The sequence below is a fragment of the Poeciliopsis prolifica genome, unplaced genomic scaffold, assembly GCF_027474105.1.
Source record: "Poeciliopsis prolifica strain line A6 unplaced genomic scaffold, Auburn_PproV2 SCAFFOLD066, whole genome shotgun sequence".
Taxonomy (NCBI): domain Eukaryota; kingdom Metazoa; phylum Chordata; class Actinopteri; order Cyprinodontiformes; family Poeciliidae; genus Poeciliopsis; species Poeciliopsis prolifica.
The window spans coordinates 812157-826034 of NW_026562441.1; the positions used below are offsets into that span (position 1 = coordinate 812157).

Below are 13878 nucleotides of genomic sequence, written 5' to 3' on the forward strand. Positions count from 1 at the left end.
AATATTTGTTTAAGATGGATTTTTATGTTTTTGCGATTGAAACACTTTGAGCTGTCATATTGTTGAAATGTGTAATACAATAAGTTTGGTTGATAGACGAGAAACAGCAAGTTAACGACATATTCGTGAGATGTGAGTAAATTTCATGTAATGATTTGTTCCACACATGACGACTGTAGTCCTGTGAACAAGACCGTTAACTTGTAAATGAAAGATAGTAATGGCTGCCTGACCTCATTTTTAGTCAGAAGTGGTGATGGAGGTACAAAGGTCGTTTTTGATTATATTAAATGTTTAACTACAGGTGTGGCTTTACAAGCTGCTGTTTGCCTAAAACTTTCTTTATGTAGTAGTTGATCTAACTGGGTGTGCAGTTTGTTTGCTTTTAACTTCAAATCAAATTAAAAGCTTTTCGTTGGAGGGAAATTTTTTTAATGAATAAACTTTGAAACTGTGTATGGGTTTGCTTATTGTGTTTTGCAGTGTAGTCCACTACATGGACAGTGGTAGAAAATTTTATCAAATGGACAGTAGAAACATGACCACAATTTCACAATAACTCAACTTTCACCATGCAGTTAAATAACATGAAGGGTTAAATTATTTTAATGTCAAATGTCTGTTCTGTAATTTGCAAAAATATGCAGTAATTAATGAATAAAAGCATCAACAGCTAACTCTAAATCAAACTCTAAACACCAAACTACAATTAAACTTCAACAGTCTGGCTAAATCCTATTCAAACTGAAGAAAGTTGACTAATAACACCAAGCAGCTGAGGCCTTTCCGCCAAAAAGAAATAAAACACACTGGCATTGGATGAAGTAATCGCAGACGGTAACATTTAATTGAGAAATCTAAAAGACTTCAAATTCTGATAGAACCACAAAATCAAGCAATCTCCCTGAATTATCTGACAATCAGGCATTCAGCAAAAATCGTATAAATATGAATGTTTAGATCTGATTCAGCAGCAGTACTTCTGCTGCTCCCAGTACAACACCATGTCAGAATGGCAATAACGATTATTGAATATTCCTCACTTTCAGTGCCAATAAGGGCAGAAGTTTCTATATTTGGGACAATAAAATAAAATATTTGTGACCCATAATCTTTTGTTTATGTACATGATTTGCACAAGACTTATGTAGCTTTTTGACTGGTTAATTTTTACACTAGGATAAAAACAGAATGCTATGATAGTTTTCATAGAATACGATTTTGTCACTTTTAACCTGAGCTCAACGGCCTTTTAAAATTCCCTCAATTGTAAAAACATTTTAATTTCCACAGATAATCAGTTCAAAGTCCTACTTTGTTCCCTCCCCCTCTGGTTTATAAACATCATGATAGCTGGAACCAGTGACACTCTTTTCAGGAACCTGATATTTACACCTGAGCTCAAATCAGTGGCTGTTGTTGGAAAGACAAACTCACAGTTGTTATTTCTGAGAGCTGAAATGGCGCAGAGAAGAGTTTCCCAAGACCAAGATAACTTGTCTTGTTCCATCTGCCTGGATTTACTGAAGGATCCGGTGACTATTCCCTGTGGACACAGCTACTGTATGAACTGTATTAAAACCTCCTGGGATGGAGAAGACTGGAGGAGAATCTATAGCTGCCCTCAGTGCAGAGAGTTGTTTAGGCAGAGACCTGTGTTGAAGAAAAACATCATGTTAGCAACGTTGGTTGAAAATTGGAAGAAAACTGCTGCTGCAGCTGATCACTGCTATGCTGGACCTGAAGATGTGTCCTGTGATGTCTGCACTGGGAGGAAGATAAAAGCTGTCAAATCCTGCTTAAACTGCCTTGCATCTTATTGTGAGAATCACCTACAACCTCACTATTACACTCCACCATTACAAAAGCACAAGCTGGTGAATCCGTCCAAGAACCTCCAGGAGAACATCTGCTCTCGTCATGATGAGGTGATGAAGATCTTCTGTCGTACTGATCAGCAGTGTATCTGTTATCTCTGCACTATGGATCAACATAAAGGACATGAAACAGTCCCTGTTGCAACAGAAAGAGATAAGAAGCAGAAGAAGCTCCAGGAGAGTCAACAACAAATCCATCAGAGAATCCAGGACCAAGAGAAAGATGTGAAGCTGCTTCAACAGGAGGTGGAGGCCATCAATGTCTCTGCTGATAAAGCAGTGGAGGACAGTGAGAAGATCTTCACTGAGCTGATCCGTCCTCCAGGAAAGAAGCTCTGATGTGAAGCAGCAGATCAGATCCCAGCAGGAAACTGAAGTGAGTCGAGTCAAAGATGTTGAGGAGAAGCTGCAGCAGGAGATCACTGAGCTGAAGAGGAAAGACGCTGAGCTGGAGCAGCTCTCACACACAGAGGATCACACCCAGTTTCTCCTCAACTACCCCTCACTGCCAGCACTCAGTGAGTTTACAGGCTTATCCAGCATCATTTTTCATCCTCTGAGACACTTTGAGGACGTGACAGCAGCTGTGTCAGAGCTCAGAGACAAGCTACAGGACGTCCTGAGAGACTCATGGAGAAACATTGAACTGGCAATAACTGAGGAGGATGTACCGTCAGAAGAACCCCTCAAAAATTTGTTAATATTTCCATCCACAGGCGCCATCCAACACTCACCCCCTCCACAGTCGAACCTCTACGCCCAACCCTCACCCCGTCCACAGTCGTCCCCCTATGACCCTCTCACCCTCCCCACAGTCGTCCCCCTATGAAAAACCCTCACCTTGTCCACAGTCGTCCCCCTATGAAATACCCTCACCCCGTCCACAGTCGTCCCCCTATGAAAAACCCTCACCCCCGTCCACAGTCGTCCCCCTATGAAATACCCTCACCCCGTCCACAGTCGTCCCCCTATGAAAAACCCTCACCTTGTCCACAGTCGTCCCCCTATGCCCAACCCTCACCCCGTCCACAGTCGTCCCCCTATGAAATACCCTCACCCCGTCCACAGTCGTCCCCCTATGAAATACCCTCACCCCGTCCACAGTCGTCCCCCTATGAAATACCCTCACCCCGTCCACAGTCGTCCCCCTATGAAATACCCTCACCCCGTCCACAGTCGTCCCCCTATGAAAAACCCTCACCTTGTCCACAGTCGTCCCCCTATGAAATACCCTCACCCCGTCCACAGTCGTCCCCCTATGAAAAACCCTCACCCCGTCCACAGTCGTCCCCCTATGAAATACCCTCACCCCGTCCACAGTCGTCCCCCTATGAAAAACCCTCACCTTGTCCACAGTCGTCCCCCTATGCCCAACCCTCACCCCGTCCACAGTCGTCCCCCTATGAAATACCCTCACCCCGTCCACAGTCGTCCCCCTATGAAATACCCTCACCCCGTCCACAGTCGTCCCCCTATGAAATACCCTCACCCCGTCCACAGTCGTCCCCCTATGCCCAACCCTCATACACTTCACAGCCGTTCCGCTTCTAACAACCCTCATCCACTCCATACACTCCATCCTCCATCTTGTCCATTTTTGGGACAACTGAAAGCGACTTTTGTGACTGACTTAAAAATGATACTGGAGTAAATCAGATCGGTATGAAGGACCAGTTTTTATCATTCAACAAAACTGATGTTCGGGGAGGTCCTGCAGTCACAGACCTAGAAAAATGGACGCTGGTGGAGACTCGCATATACAGATCTCAGCAGAAATGATCAACAGGTGGTCACTGAACTAATGAACCCTTGGACCAATGATGGGAACCTACCATCTCCAAGAGACTGTGGTAATTTGGATCAAAAAACATAATGCGCAGAAATTTTATAATACTTTCTTAAGACTGAGTACCTCTTTAGTTGTTTCCGGTTTTTGGTGTAAATTTGTATTTTCTATTGATATAATTATTTGCTGTGGTATGAAAGAAAGTTGTCAAGAAACTGCCAATCAGGTTATTCTGCGAATGTTATGTATGTATTTTGGTTCAGGAGTCTTTTTGTATGAACAAAACAAAAAAACATACATTAGGAGAATGACTGTTCGAGTAATCTCAAAAACAACTGATGTTTTAATTTGTTTTATTTTGGAATCTGATACAAGATGAATCTGGAGATTGAAAAAGATTAGCAACACAGTGAAAATGTTTTCTTCAACTCAAGCTCTGCATAACAACTGGAAAATGAAATCTGAAAGAAATTGCCAAATAGAAGGAAATTTCCTGCTTCCAATGTAGAAATCAGCAGATTCCTTCTGAACAGACAAGATTTCTGCATTCAGTTGTCTTCTGTAGTTTGTTGGATTTGCATTGTTAAAATCAGAAAAGTGAACCATTTCATGACAAAATTAATTGTTAAAATCCTTTTTCTTCGATGAATGAATCAACTTGAGACTTTGTTATAAAAATCTGAAGAAACTGATTTTGTGACATTTAACAGATTTTAATTATTTAATCTTTCATCCTGGAAAAATATATAAGAACAATAAAGATAACCAAACAAAACATGTTTGTGAGTTGCTTTATTTGATATTTTACTTTTGTTCCTCATTTTTGTTGTCATTGTTTTTTGTTATTCGTGGGGAAAGATAACTTTTTATAATATGTCATACCTGAGGCAGCCTTTCGAATACAGTTTAAAACTTTTCCTGTCAGAAGAACTGATTGGTATCCGAGGCTCATAAATTCAGTCATTTATTGCAAAAACATGTTTGTCATTCAAACACCTATAAACACAGTGAACAGCCTACATGGTCCTCATACACCCAGAAATACAATCAGCAAACATTGACCTGTGAACACACACACTTTACATAAGAAAATAACCCTTCTTTGGGCGCAGAAACAGGAGAGGCGACATCCTGTATCAAAATATTCTGGTGTATATAAGATTTTACTTTGACTAGATCTATGGCCCTATTGAAGGACAGTCGACAGCCTTCAAGGCCTGTAGGTTACAGCTTGGATCTGGTGTGCTGATTACTTGTGCACATTTGTTTCAACTTTATCAATTTAGTTCAGCAGCAACACAGAAGAGAATAATTGAATAATGAAACATAAACAACATTTTTAATGGAAATAAAAACAATAGTTTATGATAAGTTTTCATTTCAACCACTAAAAAAAAAAAAAAACCTTGGTATTTTATTCTATGTTGCATAGATCATTTCCTACTATTTTACTAAATAAACCCAAATAATATCTGACTGTCCACAGCAACTTGGCTGCAGATTGCTTTAAACATTGAAAAAGCTCTGCGGGGTTAACTACATAATTTTTGTGATGTTGGCACCTCTGAGAAATATCAGGGCAAAGAAAACTCAGTAGCTGCTCGTTGATTTCTTTAGACATTCAGAAGCCCCTATAAATACTTGAATTGATAAAATAAAAAATAAAAATGGGGTCAGCGTCACAGAGGAGGTGTTGGTTGCCCCAGCTTTATGGGGTGGATATTTTCTGATCTCTGAACAGAGTTGTGAACCTCCTGGTAGTAATATTAGGTTAAGGTGAAACAGAGAAGGAACAGTGAACAGGTGGCACCGGGGATTTGAGCTGCGTCACGGTGATAGTCATGGTACTATTTCTTTATATTGGGATATCTTGTTCTGACCCACAGCGGTGAGACAGACTCAGGATGTCTGTAGCGAACCGGCATTTATTGCAGCACAGGGGCAGAATAATAAAATTAAATTTATACGTTTTTTTCTGCAGCCGAACCATTTGTGTGTTGGGGGGTGAGGAGGATTTTATCGTATTATGACGAGAATTACAAAAACAAATAGAAATTTTCTCTAACTTCAACATCAAACTTACATTTTTATTCATAAGCAGGTGTCTGTATATAAAAAAAATAGTATACATTCTTGCCCATAATATAATAGAGGATTCAGTTCCACCCTCCTCATCTTTACCTTGACCCTGGTCTTAACAACATGGAGGCAGAGGCACTTATAAAAGATTTTAAAAAGTGGCTTGTAAGCAGGAAGTGAAGATATTTGACTAGAGAGGCAAAATATTCAAAAGTTTATGAACCACTACATAAAAAGTTTAATCTCTTTTAAAGTGACTTTTATTTTGTAGGACACTGAATGGAGCTTTTTTTTGGCTGATCTAACAAAATAGAAGATAATGCTGGAGTAAATCTGATCTGTATGGAGGAGCAAGATCATTCAGATAAACTGATGTTCAGGAATTTTTAGTTCTGTGGAGCCACCTACTGGTAGTTTGGTGCAGCTGCATGCAAGAAGTTCTTCAGCCACATGCTCAGAAAACATGGAGGCTGGTGGAGACTCATGTATGCAGATGTCACAGGAAACGATCAACAAGTGGTTCTGAACTAATGGACCCTCAGACCGGTGATGGAGACCCAGCATCTCCAAGAGACTGTAGTAATTTGACCCCAGAAACATGATGAGGAGGAGTTTTATAATACTTTAAGAGTGAATCCCTCTCTAGTTATGTTTCTGGTTTTTGGTTTAAATTATGTTTTTCCACACATGATAAAGTCATTTGATGTCAGTTTAATTTGAATTATGTGAATGTTTTGCATGTATATTGGACATTATTGGTTTTGTTTTATGAGGAATTTGTAATACCATTACATTTAAGATGTATGATGTTCTAATTAGTGTTTAATTAACTGGTCAATGGTGGTTATTTTTAGACAATTACAGTGTTTAGATTAAGATATTAATATAATTTCTCTGCATGTAAATGTGGATATTTTATTCAAATTTTCCATCTGATTGCAAAGTTTCTATGGAGAATCAGTAATTTTATTTTATTATAAATTTTCTGCAGCCTATAATCTTAATTATTTCCCTATTTTTGCTGTACCATAATTTTCTTTTTCACATCTGGACAATAAATATTTAGTCATGAAATTAAACAATGTGGTCAGTGATGGTTTGATGTGAAAATCCATAAACCAACTCAAAAACTGTAGGATAACCTCTGATCCAAAAGTTTAACTTTGAATAAAGATTTGATGATTTAAAGTATTAAAAGGTTATTGTGATAATAAATACTTGCCACTTCTGTGAATAAGACTTTGTCACTGGACAAGATATAATCCGAACAGAACATATTTTAAATAAACAGGGAGAGTTGGTCCAGTTCTTTAACCACAAAAAGTGTTAAAGAGCCCAATTTGATTATAGTTTCCTAAAATAAGGAGGCCTGGCATCCACAGCAGGCCAGATGTTTTCTACCATTAACCAAGTCAATGGTGATCTGCATTATTAAAGATCCTGAAACCATTTCAAGGGTCCAAACCATTAACCTGGATGACCCCAAAAGGGATCTCAGATTTGAGTGATGCACTCAAATCTGTGCATCAGATTTGAGTGCATCAAAGGCGATTGATATTCCTCTCTAGTTATGTTTCTGGTTCTTGGTTTAAATTATTATTTAAATTGGTTAAACACTTGATGTACAGCTGGCCAGTGATGGATTTATAGTTTACTAAAAGAGAAACATTTAATTTTTCTTTCACTTTATTTTCTATATATTTTCATTACCTTAGATGTCTACACTTGAAAAGGAGCCATTCTGTGGAGTTTTATATAAAATTTGTCCTCAAGATCTTTTCCCCAAATTTCTTCAGGCTACAGTGCCAGTATACTCTGGACTGCCCTGCCAAGAGCAGGCTGTATGAGGACAACTGCTCACCAAACTGGGTCTGCATATTCATTGTATTCTAATGATGAAACATTTTAACTCAGTTCCTCTCTGCATCCAAATCAATAAACTGTTTGTGGCGCACTTCTTCCCCAGAGGAACCATCTAAATGTGTTTGCTGGTCAATCTGGAAGAGCAGTTTGTTTCATTTTAGTGACAAGAATGAGCTTTTTGGTTGGAGATTATTTAACTCACTAAAACTGAAAAACTGATGTGAAAATCAGATAAAGTGATGATTAAATCTGAATCTACATTTTAAACACAGACATTGGGACTAAAGATGCTGCTGTAAACAGAGATAATTAGTTTCTGTTTCAAACTAGCTTTTCCTGTAAAGTCATTAACTGGGTGATTCCTACTAAATTACACCGTAAACTCCTCTTTGTTCACTGACATTTATTGCTCACTCCACCCTTTAGATGTCAGTGGTCTGAAATATAATGCAAGAGTTCAACGTCTGATTGAATAAGTCACATGTCCAGAATAAAGTTTAAACTAACTTCTAGAAAAGAGAAACTTAGGCGATTGATATTCCTGATATTTAAAATGATACAGAGAAACTCAGCTGGAGAAACTCTCTTGTTCCATCTGTTTGGATCCATTTAAGGATTCACCTTTAACCTCACTATGATGTTTCTGGACTAAAGAAACACAACCTGGTGAACCTGCTTGCAAATGTACAAGATGCAAACTGTCTCTTTAAAGGAACAAATTTTGCATAGAGTCACGTTACCATTACTTGAATCAGTTGTGAGTTTGCTTTCCCAGCCAGAGGAACTCCTGTCATTCCACAGAGTTAACATAACAGTTTAACCCATTTAAACTGGCACTAAGAAAAGAAAAGGCTCAGCTTTTGAACGATAATGATAATTTGAATGATAATTTTTCAACAGTTTGAAGATCTTCCTTGTTCTCTCCTCTCTGATTTACAAGCTGAATGTCGCATGAAGCGCTTTGGGATCCCCTAAAACAAGTTCAGGCCATTTACCCTTTAGCAGATAAAAACAGCATGCGTCTATCGTTTTCATAACAGCCTTTTTATTTTGATTACTTTTATCAAATTTTAATGTTCTATGTTGTAATCAGATAACACTTTTGAGCAGACACGTGATTGAATCCAAAAAAATCTATTGTGGCCAACAATCTGTGGCTGGATTATGTTTTATCTGTTAGAAACATTTAATAATTCTGTAGAACTCCTTAAAATCAGTTAATGATTTATTGCAATGGTAGTTTTCCTTCTTAGATTTTTAATTCTTTTATTTGCAAGTTTTGATTTTTTTTTCTGCTGTTTTCCAATTATTTAGACTTTATTCTCTGTGGACTTAAAGAGGAAAGAATAAGAATCAGCACACAGCTTGAGTTACTACAGCTGGAAACTAGAGATCAGGCTGAAATCTACGAGTAGTGATGGACTCAGTTCTGAGCCTTCAGAGCCACATAAAGACAGTTGCAAAGTCAGTCTTCTATCTCTTGAAGAACATCTCCAGGAATGCAGCACTAATGTCTCAGTGAGATCTAGAGGAAGTCGGCGTCTTCACAGGTTTATCTTAAAAACCCAAAACAAATCAACCATCCAGCTGCTGCTGATCCAAAACGATGCTGCTGCTGACGTTCTCACTTAAACTAGGAAGTTATCCTAACACTAAGATAGTTTTAAAGTCACTACACGGACTCCCTGTAGCTCATAAAATAGACTTTAAAATATTGTTCTTAGTTTATAAATCACTGAACAGTTTAACATCACCGTTTAAAGATGTGCTTTTATCATAGCAACCTTCCAGACCTTCAGGTTCTGGTTCATGTTTCAAGACAAAATTCCTGCTGGAAATCAGCCGATTAGGACCAATTCTGATCACCACTAAACACGAGTTGGACTTTGGTGCAATTTTTGATCCAGTTGGTTTACAGCAAACTCATGAGTTTGAATCTCAAACCAAAGACTTTCTGCATGGAGTCTTTGTGAGTTCTCTCTGGGCAATTGTTCCTTTTCTAACAATCCAAAAACATGATTGGCAGGTGAACCGTTCAGTTATTGGTTGTCAATGCTCCAGGACATCATCCTGTTAGCTCTCCTGTAAGGATAAACATGTCAACAATAAACAGATGAACAACTGAACTCGTCCTCCAGTAAAATCTCAAACAAAATGAACTATTTCAGTGGAAGGCTGGATGAAGTTTTCAATAGATTCCCATGAGGTCCATTTTGCAACTTGCATAAAAACACTTTTCACCAGTTTCAGAAAACTGAAGCAGCAGCAATGAAACATATTAAAATAAATGATAAAGTCTTTGTAAACAAATTTGTCCTTCAAACTCAGGGCCAGTTGAGACCAAAACACCAAACTGAAGACTTTCATTGTCCAGTTTTTGGTAGAAGGAAAGAAATGAGAATAACTTTAATTCTTCATGTGATTGATTTATTGTTTATTGTGACAGGCCTGATTACAACCAATTAGACCTGAAACAACCAAAATAACAGCCGTTGCTAACAGGGAAGTTTCTGGTCTCTTTGCCTCGGGTACTTTCAACATTCCTGTCTGAACTTGTATTGATTATGTGGATCCAGACAAATAACAACTGTTATGTAGTTTATTCATTGAGTTGTATTAATTCAAATGTAAACTTTTTTTATTTCTAAAAAATAATGGTATGAACAAAGTGAGTATTTGTCTCTATTTAGATGATCTGAGGAACTGATTTATTCCCTTCGGAAGTTCATATCTGAGAATAGGTGGAACCACAAATGTTTACCGCAGCAACATGTTCAGACATTAAAATAACAGCCGTTACTAACAGGGAAGATGACTCAGATTTCTGATGTATTAATAGAAACTCTGTCTCATCCAGGTTTACAATTGTTCACTATTTAACAGCTATAAAAGCTTCCTATAGTCATAGTGAAGGTTTCTGTAAAGACCATGGGAAGACTGAAGAGTTCATAAAACTTCAATGAATGAAACATAACTGAGCTGAATAAAATGTGACTCAGAGATACTATTTTACTCTTTAAGGAGTCCTTCAGCCAATACACATAACTTTGCATCAGACATTGAAATATAGCATGACAGGTTGGTAATCCAACAAGTAATAAGCATTATATTTTCTTAAAGTCAACAATTACACATCAAGTATTTACTGTTAATCAAAGGCTACTTGATTTGTTGCTTAGTAATCATAATTTAGAGTTGATGTGAGAGACAAGATCTGATCCATGATCAGAATTTGCTTGTAATGTTTACATACTTCCTGTATCTCTGTTTTATTGTGGTTAATAATAACACTAAGATAAAAACAGGATGTTTTCAGTTTTTGACAAAACTGCAATTTCTGTTTTCTATTTGTATTCAACCAGGATTAAACCTGGAGCATTTCAACCTGAACTTAGCAACATTTTTAAATTCACTGAGTGGTAAAAACATGTTAAAGTTTAGCTCAAAGTGCTGCCTTGATCTCTGTCCCTCTGGTTCTCAAACGTCATGATGGGTGGATCCAGAGACACTCCCTTCATTAACCGGATATTTACATCTCAGTCAGGTTTCTGTTGTTGGGAATGAAAACCGAAACAGTTATTGTTACTGAGAGATGAAATGGAGAAGAAGGGAGTTCAGATGGATAAAATCTCTTGTTCCATCTGTTTGGATTTACTGAGATCTGGTGACTATTCCCTGTGGACACAGTTACTGTATGAACTGTATTAAAGACCACTGGGATGGAGACGATCAAATAAGTAACTAGAGCTGTCTACAATGTCAAAAAGAGTTCACACAGAGGCCTGAACTGGAGAAAAACATCACTTTAGAGGCTTTGCTGGAGGATCTAAAGAAGATTGGACTCCAAGCTGCTGCAGCTGATCACTGCTATGCTGGACCTGAAGATGTGGCCTGTGATGTCTGAACTGGGAGGAAGATAAAGCTGTCAAGTCCTGTTTATCATGTCCAGCTTCTTACTGTGAGAATCACCTCCAACCTCACCATGATGCTCCACCATTGAAGAAACACAAGCTGGTGAATCCTTCTAAGAACCTCCAGCAGAACATCTGCTCTCGTCATGATGAGGTGATGAAGATCTTCTGTCGTACTGATCAGCAGAGTATCTGTTATCTCTGCACTATGGATGAACATAAAGGCCATGAAACAGTCCCAGCTGCAGCAGAAAGAGCTGAGAAGCAGAAGGAGCTCCAGGAGAGTCGACAACAAATCCATCAGAGAATCCAGGACCAAGAGAAAGATGTGAAGCTGCTTCAACAGGAGGTGGAGGCCATCAATGTCTCTGCTGATAAAGCAGTGGAGGACAGTGAGAAGATCTTCACTGAGCTGATCCGTCTCCTCCAGAAAAGAAGCTCTGATGTGAAGCAGCAGATCAGATCCCAGCAGGAAACTGAAGTGAGTCGAGTCAAAGATGTTGAGGAGAAGCTGCAGCAGGAGATCACTGAGCTGAAGAGGAAAGACGCTGAGCTGGAGCAGCTCTCACACACAGAGGATCACACCCAGTTTCTCCTCAACTACCCCTCACTGCCAGCACTCAGTGAGTCTACAGGATCATCCAGCATCAACATCCGTCCTCTGAGACACTTTGAGGACGTGACAGCAGCTGTGTCAGAGCTCAGAGACATCGTACAGGACATCCTGAGAGACTCATGGAGAAACATTGAACTGGAACTACGTGATGTCGATGTTCTACTGACAATACCAGAACCACAACCAAAGACCAGAGATGGATTCTTAAGGTGTTCGCGAAGTATCACTATGGATCCAAACACAGCTCACAGTGAACTGTTATTGTCCAAAGAGAACAGAAAAGTAACAAGAATAAACCAACATCAGTTTTATCCTGATCATCCACACAGATTCACTGATTGTTCTCAGGTTCTGAGTCGACAGAAACTTACTGGACGTTGCTACTGGGAGGTGGAGATGAGAGGAGAAGGAGTTGTGGCCGTTTCATTCAAGAATGTAAGAAAAGCAAAAGGATTTGGATTCGATGACAAATCTTGGTCATTATGTTATGACACAGACAGTTGCACATTTTATCACAACAACGTTGTAACTCCAGTACCAGGTCCAGTTTCCTCCAGAGTGGGAGTGTATCTGGACCACAGAGCAGGTATTCTGTGTTTCTACAGCATCTCTGAAGCCATGACTCTGATCCACAGAAAGGAGACCAGATTCACTGAGCCTCTGTATGCTGGTGTTTGTGTTTATTGTGAATCCTCTGCTGAGTTCATTGAGCTGAAATCATCAGCAGTGGCCTGATGTCCCTTTGGTTGCAATGCATGTTTCAGGTTCTTTAGTCTCCAAGGTGAAAGTTCAATGTTGTATCATTTCTTCACTAGTGAAGCTACTTTATCGAGCTACTTTGTCATTTTTGTTGATGGTGGAGTTAGTTTTTGGTGCTGCACCTTCCTGGACAAATCAACAGCAGCCTGGGGTTGAAAACCAACCTAGAAACTTAAAGCAACTGATTACAAGCTTGAAAACATGTTATTACGTAGTGGTGGAGTGCCTGTTCTGCTCACTGCTTTGTTGTCGTTTTGGGCAAGACACTTAACGCACCTTGCTGACTTGATTTACAATCCAGTAAATTGTCACCATCTGTTTCTGAGAGACTGAATATGATGTGTTGTTCTCCAGATTTGTGTATAAGTACAGGCCATTTAACTTTTTTGTCCAGGCCTGTTTCATTAATTAACTGTTTAAATGTTAACACGTTGTGATGTGTTTTTTTGACATGAGCATTTAAATGGATGGTTGCGTCTGTATTACACCTGTGCGGATGAAACATCCTGCTGTGCAGCGCAGCACAGTTTGAATCATGGCAACAAACCAGCGAAAAGCAGAGGTTTTGTAGGTAATGTAAAATAAATGCTGACTAGCAGATACCAATGTAAGCTACTAATTTTGTTATTTATGTTCAAAAGTGGGTAGTACTGGTTACATTTACTGACAAAAAATGTTTTTAAGGGGAGGTACTTTGATGAATAGAAATAAATTTGACCACTGTTCACACATAATTCGCTCACAACCTAAATAAATAAGTGAATAATAAACTTCTTCAGAACTTATTGGCATGTTGAAAAGGTAATAGTGGAAAGTAACTTGTTATATTTTCACACACTACTCTAATTAAGTGCAATTTGACTGTACATTGTATGTTTTCTTATGTTGTTTAGAAAACCTGAAATTGACTTTGACTTGAGTTTGTTTTGAGTATTTTACTTTTACTTTAAAATTGTTCTACAAATCATCACAAATGTTCTACAAATT

At 38.7% G+C, this 13878-nt stretch overlaps 1 pseudogene; it reads left to right on the top strand.

Annotated features, from left to right (window-relative positions):
- Positions 1 to 1460: 1460 nt before the first annotated feature.
- On the top strand, positions 1461 to 12867 carry LOC129351321 (uncharacterized; annotated as a pseudogene).
- The last annotated feature ends 1011 nt before the right edge of the window (positions 12868 to 13878 follow it).